Source organism: Myotis daubentonii, chromosome 4 (genome assembly GCF_963259705.1).
Source record: "Myotis daubentonii chromosome 4, mMyoDau2.1, whole genome shotgun sequence".
Classification (NCBI taxonomy): Eukaryota; Metazoa; Chordata; class Mammalia; order Chiroptera; family Vespertilionidae; genus Myotis; species Myotis daubentonii.
Genome location: NC_081843.1, coordinates 50,498,510 through 50,520,357, shown reverse-complemented (window position 1 = coordinate 50,520,357; position 21,848 = coordinate 50,498,510).

The following is a 21,848-nucleotide window of genomic DNA, read 5'->3' as shown; positions in this document are numbered from 1 at the left end:
GTAGATGGAAAATGCTGGGTCACCCACAGTTCACTGCCTCTTCCCCAAGCAGCTATTGAGAGTGCTGGGGCTGCAGTCTCTGTAACTTCCTGAGCACAACTCCTCTGGGTCAACTCCCAGTTTAGTTTAGAAAACACTGGGAAAATACTGACTGTCTCTTTGGTATAATAATTTGGTAAATTCGACAGATCCCAGGAATGCTAAAATAATAATATTTGCCAAATTTGCCATACCAATGGCATAAAAAACCAGCTTAAATCAATGGACCAAATTTGTTTGCTATTATTCCTAAAATTAAATACGACATCTTCATTAAACTATCATAAGCAGGATATGTCATTCATTCAGCCTTTAGTTCAACAAATACTTGAGTGCCTACTATGTGTAAGTCATGTGTAAGACCCAAGGTGAATGAAACACAATTCCAGCTTTCCAGTAAATTCAAAATCTAAAAATCTAAGTAATACCTTTGTTTTAAAAAAAAAAGTGACATGATATTATAATATGGCACAAAGGTGTCAGAGTAAGCCAAGCATTCACTGCTCCAATTCAGATGTGCCTACCAGGAACCAAAACTTATGAGGTCCTTCCTAAGAAGGTAGCACAAAGACAGGATGATGTAAGACCAGCCTGGTAGAAATGCATTCATTGTCATAAACATGTCATTCTGACATCTGTGAATTAAATGTTTCTTTTGCCCTTTCAGTAAAAGCAGAAAGAGCTGTTTGCACAAAGATCTGTAGGATATTGGGCCAGACAGGAACACAGCATGGTACCTTTTTTCTCAAAGCGAAAGTCCTATTAACATGATCAAATCATAAACAAATTTAGTCATTCAACAAATATGTATCAAAAGCTTACAATGTGGCAGAAACAGTCACAGGGTAGTGTGGCCTATGAAACTTGGTTAACAAATGAAGGATGTACATAAGCCACAAAGGAACTGAGTTGATGTACTTTAAATTAATGAGGTCCTTATTGGAATGGAGTGTCCAATCGGTGACAAATTTTTAAAGGGTGTGTGAAGGCTAAAGCAATTCAAAGAATGGTGAGGATGATTAATTAGGAAAGGAAATTAAGTTCTAGGAGAAAAGGTTAAATTAATTCCAATTACTTAACTTGAAGAGAAGGGCTGATTTGATTATTATCTTCATGTTCAGAAGGGGTTTTATGCTTTCCTTTTCCTTAAAGGCTTAGACATGAGAAAATGGGATACAATTATAGCATTTATTTAGCTATTGACACAGAATATGAGCATCTGCGTTGTGGCCTAACACAATAGGAGATTGCAGAACCATGAAGATGAATGCAACATAGTCTCTGCCAATAGAAGTTAGTGCATTTGGACATAGGAAAAACTCCTTTGAACAACCAAGTAATAAAACTCAAGAACTGGCTGAAGAAGTATGCTATATAATAAAAGCCTAATATGCTAAGTGTCCAGTTGTCTGGTCATCCATTCAACCAATCAAAGTGTAATATGCTAATGATATGCTAAGGCTGCTCAACTGCTCGCTATGAAGTGCACTGACCACCAGGGGACAGATGCTCCAACCAGTAGGTTAGTTTGCTGCTGGGGTCTGGCCTATTGGGACTGAGCAAGACAGGCTGGACATGCTCTGGAGCCCTCCCGCAGTCCCTCCCTGGCTGGCCAACCTCCTGTGCCCCTCCCCAACCCCGATCGTGCACCATTGGGGTCCCTCAGCCTGGCCTGCACTCTTTTGCAATCTGGGACCCCTCGGGGGATGTCAGAGAGCCGGTTTCGCTCTGATCACAGGCCAGGCTGAGGGACCACACTGGTGCATGAATTTGTGCACCAGGCCTGTAGTATCTATATATATAAAGAGCCAGGGTCCCTAATGTCCACAACGACTGAAGGCTCCACCGAACACCAGAAGTCGGTGCTGGGTTGCTGTGGTGACCCAGCACTAACTGCAGCCGGTGGTGGCACAGGGACCCAGCACTGACTGCTGAGGGGGCTGTGGATCAGGCCTGGAGAGAGGCCTGCAGAGAGAGAGGCAGGGTCTGATCTGCAGCCTCTGTGGCAGCTGTTGATCAGCCATTGCCTCTCTCTTTCTCTCCAGGCTTCACCAGCAGCTGCACCACTGTTTCTCTCTGGGCCTCTGGAGGAGGCTGCTCATCAGCCCCACCTCTTTGATCAGGCCCAGAGATAGGCCCGGAGATGCTGACTGGCATCGAAACCGACCAGTTAGAACCAAATCTGGATGAAGTGCCAGGAGCCAATGGCTGCCTAGGAGGCGGAGCTTTTGACGCTGACTGGCATAGAAACCAACCAATCAGAATCTAATCTGGGTGAAGTGTGAGGAGCCATTGGCTGCCTAGGAGGCAGAGCTTTTGACACTGACTGGCATAGAAACTGACCAATCATAACCTAATCTTGGTGAACTACGAAGGCAGAACCTAAGATGGGGGCTGAGGAGGGGTTTTATGGGCAACAGGTGTAAGGTGTAAGAAAGCGGTTTAATTTTTTTAATGACCACTTCGGCAGTATAGTGCATATGGCTGGCTATCAGTCCAGACATAGGGATTATGTGTTTTGTCTGTCTAGAGCATCTCCTCCTGATGAAAAAGGCTTCCCCCCACCTCCATTTAAGCAATCCTGTCCTGTATAATCTATCTATACTAATAAAAGGGTAATATGCTAATTAGACCTGGTCGACCGGCCATCTTCCGGACGTCCGACTTCCTTCCAGACAAAGCCATGGTGGTGGGGGCTGAGGCAGAGGCCGTTAGGGGTGATCAGGCCGGCAGGGAAGAGCAGTTGGGGGCGAGATCAGGCCAGCAGGGGAGGGCAGTTGGGGGTAACCAGGGTGGCAGGGAAGGGCAGTTGGGGGCAAGATCAGGCCAGCAGGGGAGGGCCATTGGGGGCGAGATCAGGCTGGCAGGGGAGAGCAGTTGGGGGCGATCAGGCAGGCAGGCAGAGAGGTTAGGGGCAATCAGGCAGGCAGGCAGGTTAGCGGTTAGGAGCCAGTGGTCCCAGATTGCGAGAGGATGTCCCTGATTGGAGAGGGTGCAGGCTGGGCTGAGGGAACCCCCTCCCCCCCGTGCATGAATTTCGTGCATTGGGACACTAGTGTAATATAAATGCCTAGAGATTGTGAAAACAATTACTGATCACTATTCAAGATTCTTATGATCACAGAACTAGATGATTATTGAAATCCCTTTCTAGATCTGTAATACCAAAACCTGTACCTAAGTTTTATGGTCAACAGTTTTCTACAAAGGGATATTAAAAGTGATATATAACTACAGTATATGTAGCTGGATTTATATATACCCATTGACTAATATGATTTCATATAAAATATTCTTATATCCTTCTATAATTGATCTTTAATTAAAAGCAATCCCTAACTCCTTAGATTTAAGGGAAAACATCTAATAATCTCTCTGACAAAGAGTTAAGAATTTAAACTCTGGATCAAGATTATTGCCAATAAACAGATTACAGCTATAAAATGAGAAGGCTATTCAGACCTTGATAATCAACTCTATTTTCATTGGGGGCTGTCAGGTTGAATACCTAGTATTACAGACTAGAAAAGGACTATGAAAGCTCAATCAAGTCCTTTTCAAGAAATGTACTGAGGTACATATAACCTTAAACATAGATTCAAACCTAGAACATCTGTTGTTCAAGTAGAACACTAGAGACTATAAAAATATTTGAAGCTGCCTGCTAGATATTTCTATTTGTATATCCCACTGAAATTCCAAATTCAATACATCATTAAAAGAGAGAGAGCAAAAGAGACCTTACCTACCTCAACTCCTATCTATACTTTGTATTCAAGACTCTTATTTTAATTATAGGTATCACTATCTTCCCATACTTCATAATAGAAATTTCAGCATCTTTGAATCCACATCTCTTTGCCCCCCAAATTAATTCTTCAGCAATAATTTATTAGGTATATATCATATGTCTGTCGCTATATGAAGGGTTAGGAGTGCAAAGAAATATGTCACTGTATTTTCCCTCAAGTATATGGCCACTTAAACCAATTTTCAGTCCTATGTTATTAGGTTGTTTATTTGTTTGTAATGTAATTCAGATCATTGTGGATTCACATACAGTTTAAAACATAATAAAGAGAGGTCTCTTGTACAGTTTGTCCCATTTCCTCCAGGGGTAACACTTTGCAAAACTATAGTATGTCAAACCTGATATTTACATTGAAACAATCCTCCCATTTTATTCAAATTTTCCTAGTTTTACTTGGACTTGTGTGTGTGTGTTTGTGTGTGTGTGTGTGTTCAGTTCTGTAGAATTGTATTGCTTATGTAGGTTCCTGTATCCACCACCACAATGAAGATACTGAACAGTTTCATCACTACAAGGGTTGTGTTGCCCTTTTATAACCATACCCACCTCTCCTCAACCCTGCCCCTATTCTTAACCTCTGGCAGTCACCATTTCTAAAATTTTGTCATTTCGAAAATGTTACACAAGTGGAATCATACCGTATGTAACCTCTAGGGGCTGACTTTTTTTTCCTTATCATAATATCTTAGAGATTCAACTAAGTTATTACATATATCAATAGTTTTATTCATGAGTAGTATTTCATGGTATGTACTTATGCCAATTAATTTAACCATTCATCTGGGCTGATTCCAGCTTTTGGCTATTCCAAATAAAGTTACAATGAACATTCAGGTACAGGTTTTTGTGTGAGCATACATTTTTCCCCCCTCTGGGATAAATGCCCAGGAGAACAATTGCTGGATCATCTGATAGTTTAATATTTAGATTTTTTTTAAGAGACTGCCAAATTGTTTTCCAGAATGTCTGTACCATTTTACATTCCCACCAGCAGTAAATGAGTGGTCAATTTTCTCAGCATTTTTGCCAGCACTTAGTATTGTCATTTTTTATGTTAGCCATTCCAGTAGGTGTGCAGTGTCATGTCATTAGTTTTATAAAAGAGGGATAAACATATTGTGCTGGGTGTCAGGGAGGGAGCAACAAAATCCAGCAAGCAACTGTGAGGTGGGGGGTACAGTAGAGGTGCAAGTAGGAAAACATCCATAAAGGAGATAACATCTAAGTCGAGTTTTTAAAAGCTGAGTAGACCTTCAGAAACTAGAAAGAAGGGAAAGATACATGAACCATAGTGAATAAAATATTCAAAATCAGAGAGAAGTGAGAGCATGAAGAAGGGAGAGAAGATCTACATAGGTGCCACAATGGGGAGAAGGAATCCATGCAGCTGGAAGAAGACTTCTGTGCATTATGTCAGGGGTTTTAACTCTGTGCTGCAGGTAAGAGGAAGGCCTCAGCAATGACAAGATCATTTCCAGTCTCCATGTGCTTCCACTTCGGCTCCCACATCTGTCCACTCCTTTCTTTCCTCACCGCCACTCAGGCTCACCATGGTACGTACCTGGAGAACCCTGCTTCAGTCCCCACTATGTGCTGACACCAGGGCCATCTTCCTAAGTCCTACTTCATGATGTGTTATTTCTCTCCTCAGAAATCTTCACTGGCCCTCCTTCATGCAGAACAAAGTCTGAACTCCTCAGAGCCGTCCTAGAGCGGGGAGATATGACCCCAAGGCTCCCCTCCAGGAAGATAAGTTCCCAGGTCATGGGGCTGATTTCCAGTCCCGTGTGGGTAGTGCTTATTTCCTTCACCTCCTTCTGAGCCTACAGCATGTTCCTGATCCTTAAAGACTCTGGCTCAGAGCGGCTTCCTTTGGTGAAGGTCTCCTAATTTCCTTCCTCCGCCCTCAAACGTATTCTATTACTCTCATTTTAGGTTTCACCATAATTTTTCTAATATCATCACTACAGGATATATAGATATAGATAGATATAGATATAGATATAGATATAGATATAGATATAGATATATATCCTGTATGTATGTATGTATGTGTGTGTGTATGTGTGTGTGTGTGTGTGTGTGTGTATCTACACTAATAAAAGAGAAACATGGTAATTGGGGTACGACCGCTACCCTTCCAATGGGCTAATCAGCGAGATATGCAAATTAACTGCCAGCCAAGATGGCGGCCGGCAGCCAGGCAGCTTGAAACTAACATGAGGCTTGGTTGCCTCAGTGATGGAGGAAACCAACGTTCCCCGCCTGCGGCTGCAGGCCTCTGAGCCCGCAGTTTAAGAAACTCTGTAACAAATACTGCCTGGGCTTCAGCCAGCAGGATCGCAACATTGTAAGCAAAGGCCAGAAACCTAAGAGCTGGAGCCAAGCCTCAAAGCTAAAGCTGGCCCAGAATAAAAAATAAAGAAAGAAAAAAAAGAGCGGTTGGGAGCTTCAGTCACCCCCAGCCTGAAAACAACCCTCAGCCCCTCACCCAGACTGGCCAGGCACCCCAGTGGGGATCCCCACCCTGATCCAGGACACCCTTCAGGGCAAACCAGCTGGCCCCACCCGTGCACCAGGCCTCTACCCTATATAGTAAAAGGGTAATATGCCTCCCAGCACCGGGATCAGTGGAGCCATGAGGCCTCCCGGCACCGGGATCAGCGTGACAGGGGGCAGCGCCCAAACACCCTGATCGGCCCTGCGGCTCTGTGTGTAACAGGGGGCGGGGCCACAACCTCCCTATCCACCCTGCTCTATTTGTGACAGGGGAAGGCGCCCCAACCCCCTGATCAGCCCTGCTCTGTGCCTGATAGGGGAGAGCTCCCCAACCCGCCCCCCCCCCCACGGGCCCTGCTCTGTGTGTGACGGGGTAGAGCCATAACCTCCCCATCAGCCCTGCCCTGAGTGTGAGAGTGGAGGTGCCCCAACCCCCTGATTGGACCTGCACTGTGCGTGACAGGGTACAGAGCCCCAACCCCCCTGATGGGCCCTGCTCTGTGTGTGACAGGGGGCAGCGCCCCAACCCCCTGATTGGCCCTGCTCTGTGCATGACAGGGTACAGAGCCCCAACCCCCCTGATGGGCCCTGCTCTGTGAGTGACAGGGGGCAGTGCCCCAACCCCCTGATCGGCCCTGCTCTGTGCGTGACAGGGGGTGGCGCCGCAACCTCCCCATCGACCCTGCCTTGAGTGTGACAGGGGACGGTGCCCCAACCCCCCAATCGGCCCTACCCTGATCGTGACTGAGGGTGGCATCACAACCTCCCAATCTCCCTGCTCTGTGCATGACAGGGGGCGGCGCCCCAACTCCCCAATCGGCCCTGCTCTGAGCCCGACCAGGGGCTGCACCTAGGGATTGGGCCTGCCCTCTGCCACCCGGGAGCAGGCCTAAGCCAGCAGGTCGTTATCTCCCGAGGGGTCCCAGACTGTGAGAGGGCACAGGCCAGGCTGAGGGACCCCCCTCCCCCTGAGTGCACAAATTTTTGTGCACCGGGCCTCTAGTGTGTATATATATACATATATACATATATACATATATACATATATACATATATACATATATACATATATACATATATACATATATACATATATATATATATATATACATATATACATATGAAGTAGTATATACATATTTTTTTGCCCTGCCTTGCATTAGAGTTCACAAGTTTTTCTCCTCCAGTAGCCTGGAGATGGTGATACAAATGAAAGTACAAACTTTAGTTGTCCTCCATGTATCTCATATCAACCCACCTATAAGCCAAGGATACCTGGGAAAGGTTTAAACTCTCAAAGAGTGTGGAATCTAAGAAAGGGATATTTTATGTTAAAAATATTAATATACAAGGAAGAATATGACTGGTTTCTTCGAAGTACAGATAAAGAGCTGTATTTACTCCATATACATCTAAAATGTGATTCTATGTCTAACTTTGTTTCATTTGAGGTTCCCTAGCAACATTTTTCTACAATAAAAAATAGAAAAAAAGAACAAAAGTGCCAGGCTTGTCAAAAATGTGGCAAAGTCTATTTTAAATTTTAGTCTTTGCTTCTTTTTATTTAACTATAGTGTAAACTGGTTATTTCTCAAAAATAATTAAATGTGATATTATATTTATAACTATTTTTACACAATAAAGACTCTTATAATAACAATAACAAAAAAGAACATGGTATTATTGTTTAAAAACTCCTAATAGACTTCTGTGGAAATCAAATCCACTTCTGAAAAGCAAAAGTGAGTTGCACATTAACAATGTTTCCAATTGCAGACAGTTTCAAATGTAAGCTCTCAAATAACAAGATGCCGGAGAGGGAGGTCAAAGTCACCACTCATTACCTATAAGATGTGACCAGACTATTTTTAATAGGTTTGGCCACTTAACAATAATAAAAATATAATCATAAATCTCAGAACAAATATATACAGGATGAATACAAAATTTAGCCCTTGGCAAAGGGCCAATAAATATGTTATCCTAACTTGAAATGTATCAAGAAATTATCAGGATCACAGCTCCTGCCCATTTTTCTTTTGATAATTTACATACACCATTCTCTAAATCAAGATAAAATGTTACCTTTTTTCCTAATAGAATCAATAGCCTACTCCTATATTGTTTTGAGAGCACTCAATGGGTCTTCAACTTAAAGGAAAATATATATATGTCATACTGGCATCTTAACATATATAAACAAGATCATAAATATGTAAAGGTTGAAGTAGGATTGCTGGGACTCCTCTCCCTCCCCCGGACACACAGTCATTAGGAGCTGATTACTAGGATTGAGTTTAGGGTTCTCATATAAACCAAGCTTTTGTTTTTATTTCCTCGGGTCAAGTAAATATTCTTTAGTTTCAAAAGAAATTCAAAAACATTGAGGTCATGATTTTTATTAACTTCTAAAATTAGAGCCAGTATCTTCACCACATCTTCCATAGGCCTTTAATCAGTTTTTAATCACATTCACCCCATATACCAGGCACTGTAATCAAAATTTCCCTCTAACTTATTGGACCTGAGAGGAGTATAATCTCTTGAAAATTCCAACACATACTTAGCCGAACAAAGAGATTTCCTTGGAGCCAACATTTATTTTAGCCCTCTTTTCTGATTAGAGAATGAAAATGAAAAATATTTAACCATTAGGTGTATCAAAGAAATCTACTGCTGTCTGAACCTCGCAGGGGAAGTGCGGTCAGCTGGGCAGGACCCACAAAACTAATGACAGTGAGGCTCAGTGTAGCCACAATGGCTAATAGTTATTAATAACACTGAGTTGTACAAATGTTTCAACTTTTGTACCTTTTTTCTTCCCCGTTAATATTGAAAAAAGTCAGGAGTGTTTAAAGAAGGCTAGAGGGCCCTGACTGGTTTGCCTCAGTGGATAGAGCGTCGGCCTGTGGACTGAAGGGTCCCAGGTTCGATTCCTGTCAAGGGCATGTACCTTGGTTGCATGCACATCCCCAGTAGGGAGTGTGCAGGAGGCAGCTGATCGATGTTTCTCTCTCATCAATGTTTCTAACTCTCTCTCCCTCTCCCTTCCTCTCTGTAAAAAATCAATAAAATATATTTTTTTAAAAAGACTTACTTCTAAAAAAAAAAAAAAAAAGGAGGCTATAGGAAGGGAACAAAGAAGCACACCGGAGGGAGTCAGAGGGAGAAATGAACTGTGACAGAGCAACGCAGTCACAGTTTTGATGGGTCTACATCATCGCAGCAGTGGTTCTCAACCTTCTGGTCCTTTAAATACAGTTCCTCATGTTGTGACCCAACCATAAAATTATTTTCATTGCTACTTCATAACTGTAATGTTGCTACTGTTATGAATCATAATGTAAATATCTGACATGCAGGAGGGTCTTAGGCGACCCCTGTGAAAGGGTCATTCGACCGCCAAAGGGGTCGCGACCCACAGGTTGAGAACCGCTGCATTAGAGCATAATGAGGAATAAATTCAAATGGGAAAGAAAGGAGAGAGCCTTCACATATCTGTCAGTGCTTCTACGATAATAAAAATAATGCAAACACAAATGCTTCCCATTTGATTAGTGTGCGGAATATGCAATGTCCTTCGCCCACACATTTTCTTTCCTAATTCTCACAGTAACCCGATGAGGTAAGAACATTTGCTTAGTTTCACACCACCTAATACATTCGACCACAGGACTGGCATACCTTTCTTGGTGGCTCTCTGCATAGACTCTGTATTCTCTATCTTTATTCTTTTTGTTGTTTTTTTCCCCCTTTGGCTTGTTTGTCTTGTTTTGTATTCTCTATCTTTAAGTATGCAAGCAGAGCAATGGATTCAAACATCCACAGCATGAATAAGATCTGCTAAGATTTTATTGATCTGACAAAATTATGGATTGTTGATTTCCTGTGTGATTCTGACCCTACTGCTCAGTGCTTGTGTCATGTACCTTATTGCAGAAGCTGCTTTCCTTAATGTGACTTGTGATGATGTGATCAGCATAAGGCACTCTCTCTTAATAAAAAATTTAGTAGAACTTAAAGACAACTCTAGGGGCTTCTCTCCTAATGCAGCTATTCTATAGTGTTATGTGATGAACCTTTAATTTTAAATTTAATTAAATCCACATAAATTAGCTGCATGCAAAACTGTTGCCAAGTTCTTCATCCTATTTGTGAAATGTAAGCCTTCAAATATCAATTAGTGGCTCAGAAACACATGATAACAGTTTCTAAGAGAGTTAGATACACAAACATATTGTACATCTTTTGTTAGTTTATCATCTAGGACATGTTTAGTCTCAAGTAAAGAAGAAACCATGAATATTATTATTGTGGCCTGGGTCTGGCCACATGAGACCTAAGAAAGAGCACACTGAGTCAGCATTGTGGTTTAGAACAAGGAGTAATAAGTCCATTTGGAGCTCATGTCCATGGAGCGGAGCCCCCCGTGGACCAAACAGCTAATGGAGTTGAGTCATCAGTGTCTAAGGGCTAAGCCAATTATTTCCCAATAAGGAGCTTTTTAGAATACACACTCCCACACCACACCCTGTACCTAATAAAGCCACATCTCTTGGAATGGAGCCTATGGATCTGCACTTTTCAAAAGCTTCCCAGGTGATTGGATAATCAGTGATTTTTCTCAACTGGAGATGAGAAATTTCATTAGGATATAGCCATATAAGGGCACTCTATTAACCTGAAGATTCAAAAACTTCGGGTAAAGGGAAATTCCTCTCCCTTTTTCAAGTCTTCCATTTTCTATGCTCTCTTTTTCTGAAATTCCTATTGTGTGTTTAATATCATGGATTAAAATTCTCACGTTAATTTTTATTTATTTTTTCCATTACTTTATCTTTTTTCTCCAGATTTTAGAATATTTTATTGCCCAGAATACTAATTCAGCCATCAGTGTTCCTTCTGTTTCCATTCCTTGCATTTGATTTTTTGTTACTTTGCCAATAAGACTTTTAATTTCTAGAACCAATTTGTATTCTCAAATTACTCATCTTCATAGGAGTGTCTCCCTCCTCTTTATCCCCTCCACTGTCTTTGTTTTTCTTTTAATGAATAATAGTTTGTCTCTCTCTAAAGATATTTTAAGTGTTTTTTATTAAGCTTTCATCTATCTCTTGAATTATTTTCTTTATAACCTTGTATCAGTGATTCCATTAGTTCATCTGGTTCCTTCTGTTGGTTTTCATCAACTATCTGGTGACATGTGATTGTCCATTCACGGCTGGCCTGGGCGGCTTGTCCTGATGTCCCACCAGGCCTCGGCTTTCTTCAAAAAGGCTGCTTTTAGTTTAAACATAAATGGTACAGGTGAGTCAACAGGACAACACCCCTTACGCCTCCCTGGGCATGGGCTGGCAGACAGGCTAGGTACCCATTGCTTCTACCCCTTGCCAACTTAAGAAAGTGAGTATGTGGCAGAGGAACACCTCAGAGCTTGCACCTCCTTGGCAGAGCAGACTGTCCCCTCTGTGCCTGTATGGGTCCCACTTAAGTCCCCACGTGATCTGCCTCTTCTTCTCACTCAGACCTCTAAAGGACTATTTCTGACAATACTTTTCAGGCTGATCCTGACACTGAATCCCACTTGTGCCTGTCATTCCATACAGTGGGGAAGAGAAAGGACTGAACCAGTCTTTTGCTCAGATATCAGCTCCTACTGAGTTATTCTGACGGCTATTTCTCCAACTCCCTCTCCTCTAGTGTAGGTCACTCTCAGCTGGGAGGTTTTACAGATTGCATTCTTTCTAATTTGTAAAACTTCTCATAATGTTCTGCCTTCCAATGACATTCTTCCTCCTTTTCAACATTGCCCTGAATTACATATATATATATATATATATATATATATATATATATATATATACACTAGAGGCCCAGTGCACAAGATTTGTACACTGGGCGGGAGGTCCCCTCAGCCCAGCCTGTGCCTGCTCGCAGTCCGGGACTCCTAGGGGGATCAGGCCTAAGCCAGCAAGCAGACATCCCTCTCGCAGTCCAGGGCTCTCACAGTCTGTGACCCCTCGCTCCTTACCACCTGCCTGCAGGGGAGGCGCAAGAGGCTCCCACCACCGCCACTGCACTCACCAGCTGTGGTGCCAGCTTCTGGCTAAGTGGCACTCCCCCTAGGAGCGCAACTGACCACCAGGGGGCAGCTCCTGCATTGAGCTTCTGCCCCCTGGTGGTCAGTGCATGTCATAGCTACTGGTCATTCTGCTGTTCGTTCGATTTGCATATTAGAGTTTTATTATATAGGATACAAGATGGGACAAAAGTAGATTTATAGTTGTGAGTACACAGTTTATTTTTATATTATCTATTAATTATTGAATTATTTTCCATATGAACAACTGTAAACTTATCTTTGCCCCACCTACTTTTCCCATATTTTATATATTTTAATCACATAAGGGATTCAGGAGAAGGGGAAATTTAGATGTGTGTTCAGTCCAATCTCCACTTACAATAACTTCTCTTAGATTCCTGCCATATTAAACCACTGACACATTCAACCACAAGAAAGTACAAACACAAATATTAAACCACATCCCTCCTAAAATACATAAGAGACCATTAACAAACCACAAAACTCAAAGGCTAATGATATCTGTTTCTTAATGAAAGCATAAAGAGAAGACTTGTATTTATAGCCATCCTATTTTTACTTTTCTTTTTTTTTAAATAAAAAAAGCAGTTCTGTCTTGGCAAGGTATTTTCTTGGGTGAAGAGGAAGATTGATTGCTAGGGTTGATAAAACATACCATTCGACTACATAAAACAGTTTCTACATTTTCAAAAATGTTAGTCTCAGAAAACCTAAAATGCATCCATCATCATGGCCTATTGTGTCATTCCTATTATAAACATAAGTTTATAATAGGAATAATGCTTCAAAGGTATTGTGAAATCCATGTTAACCCTCAGTCTCTTGGATAGTTATAGATATAACATCTGCAGTTACTAGTTATACAAGGAAACTGTTTCTTACCAAAGCAAAGAACCACTGGCAGAGGATCATAACCTCCTGTTAATCCACATACCTGCTTTTCCCTTGGAGACTGCATTCTGAAATCACATGATTTGCTGTTTGTAAACGTCACTCAGGCACTTCCTATTTCTCATCAGCCCAAAATGAGAAATCAGGCATCACTCATAAGTTACACCAAATTCTATGTGTTCACTGCAACATTACTCATAAGTGTACATATCACCCAGTTGTGATACAGACTCAAAGCTAAAGCCTTAGAATCTCCTTATCCTATCTCAAATTCACATTTGGAGGATAAATAGGGTGAAAACATGACCTATGACTAGAACTTGTCTGCCATGTACTCATGCATTCAAATTGGTATTAAGGTGAAAAGAGAAAAGCAAAGATTATAGTAAGTGGTAAGTTCTCCAAATTGCCCAGAGTAACAAACAACAAAATAAACCAGTGGGCCAAAAGACTATGAAGTAAGTTAAAAGCATTTCTAAACACCAGGAAATGGAAATAGAGCTATATTGATAGTGCCAAAAGATGTTATTCTTTTCCCTGTGAGTTGACAGACAATCTTAAATCACCCAGGTCATAACTTCCCTACCCCAATTTATGGATTAATAGTAAGCCACCCACTAAAGTAGAAAAGAAAGAATCTGAAGAAAGCCAATATTCATGCTAATGGCAGTTCCTATAGTACATATGCAATTCAGGTAAAACCTGCCTTGGGTTCCAAAGAGCAAGGGATCTAGTAGTGTGAAAATGATACGTGCATCACATGCAAAGACAATCGACTTCATTTTGATGGCCTAAATTTAAAATACTTTTCTAGTGAAGATTGTGTGTGCCATGCCATGTTGAGTTTGGAAAGAGAAACAATTATGTTATGACCTTTTATTTGTGTATTAAATGTATTGGACAAATAAATCTAAAAATATGTGAAGAGTTTCAGGCAGGAAAGTCCGAGGAATAAAGGATCTGTGCTATATTAGTTTGCCAGGCTGCCTTCCTTCTGCATCTGTCTATGTCCAAATTTCCTCTTATAAGGACACCAGGCATTGGATTAGGGCCCACCCTAATGGGCTTAACTTAATAACCTCCATGAAGATGCTATCTCCAAATATGGTCACATTCTGAGGGACTGGCAGTTAGGACTTCAATATATGAATTTTTGAAGGGACACAATTCATCACATAGCACAAGCTATATACATTTTTTTAAGAGCCACAGTGAATAGAAAGGAAAGTCATATCACTTAATTTCAAATAAATAAGTTCAGCAGAGATCATACAATTGAATTAAGTGCCAAGCTCAAGCAAGAGCCCACAGTAGATGAAAGAAGGAATTCGAGATATTCTTGACTAGAAGAGAAGCAATCACAACTGAAAGGAGACACATTGGTCCTCATATTCTGTCCTTACTAATTCATACTAACAATAATAATATCCAAAGGCATAGGTTCATCAACAAATTAGAGAAACATTTTAATTGCAAGTGCGCAGATAATCTAGGATTATTTAAGATGAGGTCAAAGTTAATTATGTATGAAGCTACTTTACTGGAAAACATGATCAAGTATTTGTGGTGTTATTATAATACGTGATATCAATAATATTGTCTATCCTATCCCTTTTTTTTTCACTTTCCTGGTATCTCTATAGAGGTTGATTTTCATTATTAAGATAATACTGTTGATTGAGATGTTTTTTAGGTGTTTGTTTTAGGTTAAAGAATATCATTAATAGGATCTGAGTAGGAATATGAGTAACATGAAATTTCCAGGCTTTTTTTACCCTTATTGAAAAGTCAGACAGACCTGGCCTATCATTTCATGCTAACATCTTTCATTTCTAATCTTTCACCCAGAAACACTCATGCATTTAAAATAAAAATCTAAAGCGAATTCACTTCAATAAGGTTTTTTACTTTAACTTTATAGCCTCCCCTCTGGACCTCATCAGGTGTTTGAAAATGCCACTAAACAGTCTAGGTTGAAAGAAGTCAAAAGCATTGATGTTTCTTGGCAAATACATATCTCTCCCTTCTGACTTTCAATCACAGGTTCAAAACCCTATGTGGTGATGCTAGGATGCGAATGATTTATCTTGGGATGTGACCTGTTTTAGCTCTTATGCTGGTAACTCATTGAACACATCTCTTTTATTAATCCTTGTATCTATTGCTATCAGTCAACACTGGGGCTAAAACAGCTTTCCCAACTGTAAGAAATAAACACAGTGTTTTCCTGTAAGTTCAGAGGAAGGAAAAAAGAGATGAGGGCATTGGATATTTTGCTTAGAAAACTAAATATTTTTTAAATTTGTCTTTTAAAAGTTGGAGCCTATTTTAGCTTTAATTGTCCCTATTCAGATTCTAGGGAACATAAGTTGTCTATCCAAGCTTTTTCATTTTTCTGGAATCCATATAAAGGTTGATTTTCATTATTAGGACAAGATTGTTGGTGAAAGTGTTTGTTTTTATTGTTTCTTGTGTGCTTGCTTGTTTGTTTGAAGGAATTTCATTTACAATTGTTTTTTTTTTCCTTCTGAAAAGCCCTCTGCCTCTGCTTATCATAGTTCATAACTATAATTACAGTGGGGCCTTGACTTAGGAGTTTAATTCCTTCTGAGACGGAGCTCGTTAAGGAGCTCGTTAACTCAAATTACTCTATCAACTCAATGCAAAAAATCGGCTGAGAGACAGCTGGTATCTCAAAAAACTCGTTAGTCGGGACACTCGTAAGTCAAGGCCCCACTGTACTTTGAATCCTCTTTTTAACTGGGAAGAGATGTGGACTTGGCACCTTCAAGATAGAGGCAAAACACAAACTTGCTAATGAAACCCTCCTTTTGGTACATATCCTAGAAAAATCTTCATCCATGTACTCAGAGAGATAAAAATACTTATGAAATATTGTTTGAAGTAACAATACTAGTAAATAGGGAAACTATGTCTGTTGATGAAGGAGTAGTGAGTAAATAAACAATGGGAAATCAGATCAATAGACTACTATGCAGCAGTTACTGTTATAAGGATGTGGTAGACCTGCATTAACCAGGTCTCTGTGTTTGTTTTGTTTTGCTTTTGGTTATCCAGCCTGAAGAATCACTTCTTATTTGAAGGGAATTCTCCTTTCACGAAATAGGAATACTTGCCCACCCTCTTATGTGCTCCCTGGCTGGGCCCAGAAAAATATTCTTTATGCTTAAGTCTTTGGTAGTTAGTGAAAGAGATACCAGAATTTAGAACATTTAAAAGCAAGTATTAGAATTGTGCCTAATGCATAATAAGTGCTCAATAAATGTTATCTATTCTTATTATCCATCTAAATAGAAATCTACAATATTAACTAGGATAACTTTCCACTAGGGAATGTGACACTCAAACTTTTTGTACTACTGCACTCTGGCTCTGAGCTAACACTAATTTCTAGACACCCAGAATATCACTGTAGTCTACTGGTCAGGATGGGGGTACAGGGGATTCAGGTTAAAAGTGGAATGTTGACAGCCTGGATCAATTATGTGGTTATTTGTAATTATAAATTCAAGAGCTGAAGAACTGATATCCTTAATCAATCATAGAGCCCACGTAGTAACTTCCTGATTCACAGAGCAAAAAATATAGGAGTAAGGAACAAATTAACTATTCTGTAACACCTCTCCCTACCACAATATTCAACCAAAAGCCATACTGCAATTCTGAGGACTGGCCAACATGGTAACATCAGTGAAATTTTGAAATATATGGGTGGTGACTTCTATTCTAATTGTCACTTATTTACCCAGCTTGGTTGGTCAAAGAAAGAGACAGATGGCTGCTGGAGAGTCACAGAGGGTGAACATAATCCATGAAGTAAAGCTGTTCCCAAAAGCACTCAATTATCAAGTAGAAGTGGATTTAAGAATAGACTTTGAGCAGTTCTGAAAATTCAAGTAAATTGAAAAGGAGATTGCTATACTTATTGCAGTCCAATTGCAAAGCTGCTCTATGGCTGAGCTGGGTCTTGGAAGCCAGTGCCATCAGACTGTGACTACCCTGGTCCATCTGTCAAATACATCCCTCTCAAGAGATGGAGGCATCACATACCACTGGACTAGTGCCACTGCACACTGAGTTATTTAAAGCCCCATTGTTCTAAGTCCAGGATCACAAAGAAACTCTAATTCCCAAGTGGTTTAACTTTGGGGGGTAAACAGACTGATGATATGAATTTTATTTCTGAAGTCACTGTATTTTTCCACAGTTTCCAACCATGATGAAGCTTCTCAGAGACATTTGTCTACAAAGAAGAACTGTGTTGACCATGCTCTCACATGTATTCCCAGGCCACAGAGTAGTTATATTTTCCTTTGTGAATAAGTGCATTATCATTCTTGTGTCTACCTCAGTCATGCAAGTATTTTGGTAAGCATGAGTCAGATTCTTGGGGCCTAGTCACTCCTGGGAAATACAAGCCATTTGGACTTTAAAAGATGACCAAATTTAGCTGGCCTCTCTTCTAGATGACACTGCATGCAAGAGGACATGTCTATTTGGAGCATTTTTAAATTTGTTTCATTTCCTTTCTCTCTCTCTAGCTTCTGGTAACATTCATTCTGTACCTGAACTCCCATTTTTATTCCCTCATCCCTATTGCATGGTAATTCAATTCCCAGCTACCTTTCCATTCCAAGTTTCCCTTCCTCCTCTCCCCAGAGGTTTTCACTAAAGGTTCCAGAAAGCTTTTCTGGGAACCCCTGGTTTCCAGAGACCAGGGTCCTATGATGAACCGAAGCCAGGGCCCAATTTTCCCTTCTCTATCCAACTTTGTCTATAAACAATTGATCCTTGATGTCCACATAACTAGAAAACTGGCTTCTTTATGAATTCATGGGATTGTTTTTTTTTTTCCTCAGAGACATATATTTATTGGTGGCTTACCCAAGAACTCCATGTATTTGCTGTTGCCCAAATCTGCTGCCAAAACCAATACTCTTTATTTCCTAAGTCTTACTTAAATATATGAATATGGATTAAATAAAGCAGTGTTTTCTGCTGACCTGTCAAAAAATCAATCCCACAGAATGATTAAACTTTTCTCAAGTCCCCTTCCAAACAAAAACTGGGCTGCCCAGAGATTTATCTTGGCAAAACTTGTACACAGTAAACCTAGGGCATGCTGGGTAAAAACCCCATCATTAATCTTCAAAGATGTGACTGAGTTTACTTGGCATTCGCCTTTGGCCTTTGGCCAGACATGTAGAAACGTTTTCTTAGTGACAAATTAGGATTAAAGATATTTAGGAGAGAAAAATAGATGGTGGGAAGGAGGGGGAAAGTAAAATAGAAACACATAAGTAAGAAATATGTCCCTTTGGTCTTATGTATCAGAGTTAAGTGTTATACCCAAATCCCAAATATGGGTTAAAATTTGTCTTCATTTGTATTATTTTATAATTGGTTTGATCAGAATGAATTCCCAAAGTGGTCTTGTTATGTCCCAAGATTTAACAATGGAAAAGCATAGAACTTTTAAAATTGTTTTAAAAATCATTAATTCTCCATTTCATATGAGCTGAATCCTAACTAAAATATAAAGATGTGTTAAGACTAGGTTTAGATTTATTGCATTTTGGAAAGTCACTTTTCTCAAAGCTACATAGATCTTATGCTACAGCAGTTAGTAGACAATCACATTTATTTGTATATGGTTTGGTCTGCTTGGAAGATGTCCCATTATAAAAATATGCTTCCATTAAGTAATCACTTTTGTAGGGAATACCTTATAACATAATAGTGGATACATATGAACTTGTCCTTATATCCCTGAAATAAAATTAATAAACATATAGGAAGTTTCACTTTTCAGGCCTCCTTAACAGGAAAATTTTGTCCTAGATCAATAAACTAGAAATTTAAAAGATACATACCACACACACACACACTCTCTCACATAAATATGAAAACAATAATGATGATGTAATTTTCACCTTTAGAAGCCATATAGTTCATTTTACAAATGAGGAAAGTGAGGTCAAGAAAGTTATAAATTATATTTACACACCAATAATGAACCATCAGACTAGCAAACTAAGAAAAAACAATTCCATTTACAATTGCATCAAAAAATACTCAGCCATGAAAAAGAATGAAATGCTAACATTTGTGACAGTATGGATAGACCTTGAAGGTATTATGCTGAATGAAATAAGTCAGTCAGAGAAAGACAAATACCATATGATTTCAATTATATGTGGCCTCGAAAGAATATAAATGAACAAACAAAACAGAAACTGACTCATAGATACAGAGAACAGATTGATGGTTGCCGGGGGGGGGGGGGGCAGAATTGGGGGCCTTGGTGAAAAAGGTGAAGGGATTGAGAAGTACAGACTGGTAGTTACAAAAGAACCAGGAACATAAAGTGCAGCATAGGAAAGATAGCCAATAATATTGTAATAACTATGTATAGTGCCAGGTAGGTCCTGGAAATATTAGGGAGAACTCTTTGTAAACTATATGACTGTCTAACCACTATGCTGTACACCTGAAACTAATACAAAATAATATTGAATGTAAAATAACTGAAAAAAATATTAAAATTTTTAATTTAAAAAAGAGTTATAAATTAGATGACAGCTGATTCCAAAATAGTAAAAATATTTTTGTCCATTTCTTTTAAAAATTACTCTCAAAAAACATAGACAACAAAAAACAAGTAAAAACTTTAACTTCAGTGCAACTAGGAGATCTTTATAACCCTGAACCAAATATATAAAAGCAGAGACTAGATAGAAAAATGACAAATGACTTAACAGACAGCAGGAAAATTAAATCTACAACAGCATGATACAAATAAGAAGCAAGCCATTCGGATCCTCAGAAGCCTGGAAAGTCTCTGGAAATGGAGGCCACAGCCATTATGGAAGCCAACTGGAAATCCTGTATATGGAGTGGTGAGAACTTCAGGTCCTCACCTCTATAATCAAGTAACAGGCACTGGGTGAGAAATCCTTTCCTTTCTGTTACACAGAAGACGTAAGTCTGAGCAGCTAAGAGAAAGCCAACCTGAGAGGAAAGCAAATTCTAGAGGGATGCAGCAGCAAGATTAAAAGGGTGATTTAGTTCTGATTATATCAATAAATTGGATCTAGCAATGCTCAAATAAGAAATAGCCTGGGTTTTTCATGAGCCAATGAGTTCCCTTTCTTGCTTAAAGCTAGTTTGGATTGGGTTTTCTATCATTTGGACTAAAAAAAACCTTAACTAATACAATCATGCATTTGTATGTAAGCATATTCAAGATAAAACTTTATGATATAATCTAGTGTCCTGTCTTAGATAAAGTAAGCTAACCTCTCCCTCCCACTTCACACATAAAACTAGTCTTCCAGCACAAATATATATCACTTTAATAATACAGCCTAAAAGTTCTTTTGAATCTAATTCCCCAACATCAAGCATACTTAATTAAGGGTATAAATGCTCAATAAATGTTTACTGAATGATTTGAAAATTACAGGCTGAATAAATGAATGAATAATGTAGATCCTTGACCTTGTCTAACATCAATCTATGCAATAGAGATTCTCGTTATAAGATAATCATTAATCCTAATTTAATGATTTCCAGGAATCTTGGAAACTCCCAGTGTCCTTCAGTGGAAAGAAAAATATTCAATTAGCTTTATCTAATGCAAAGAGAATGTACCTACAATATTCGTATTGCTTGGTTAGACATTGGAATAAAAGCAAGTTAAATTGGTGTGGTTCTTTGTCACCTAGGAACTCATCAGCTAACATGGACAATGTACAGGGAGAATTCCAAAGGAATATGAACGATATGTACATAGGTAAGCATAATTGCTTTTTCAAAAATTCCTCAAGACACTGAATCCTTTCACAATCCTTAGAATTCTCCTCTAAATATACACCAGTTTTCTGTTAATAATAATAATTGAAGCCACTTGTTAAGCAATTACCCTGTGCCATGAATTGTGTGCTAACTTCTTTATATACATTACCATTATTTGAACTCCTGTATCTCCTATTAGGTACAACAGAAGATAATTTATATGAGAGTTTAAATACTATAAGCATTTAAATAACTAACTCGTTTTTAAAAAGGGATTTTCATGATCACCCAGTTTTAGTAACACTTATGGAATAACAAAAGATCACTTCCCTACAATATTCTGTGCTAAGAGATGGTGTGATCTCCGAGGCTGCGAGCGACAGGCAGGTGTTGACAGAATGGACAAAGTGGTGCGGATTACAAAGAATGGTTGGAAAATGATCCTGATGAGACTCTTTGATGCTACAAAAACTTCATAGACCTCACAAAACAAAATTTATTCACTGGTGAGCAGAAGTTATTTCAGATGTACAGGTTGGGAGAAGCCTTGAAAATGAAAGATGGCATAAGCAAGCAAAGGCCTCCCTCCAACCCCCTGCCTGAATTCTTCCAAAGACCTATTGTGTCTTCCTCTCCTGTGGCTGCTATAGGAGAAGCAAATCCTAATGATTAGAGAGCTTCCCAAAC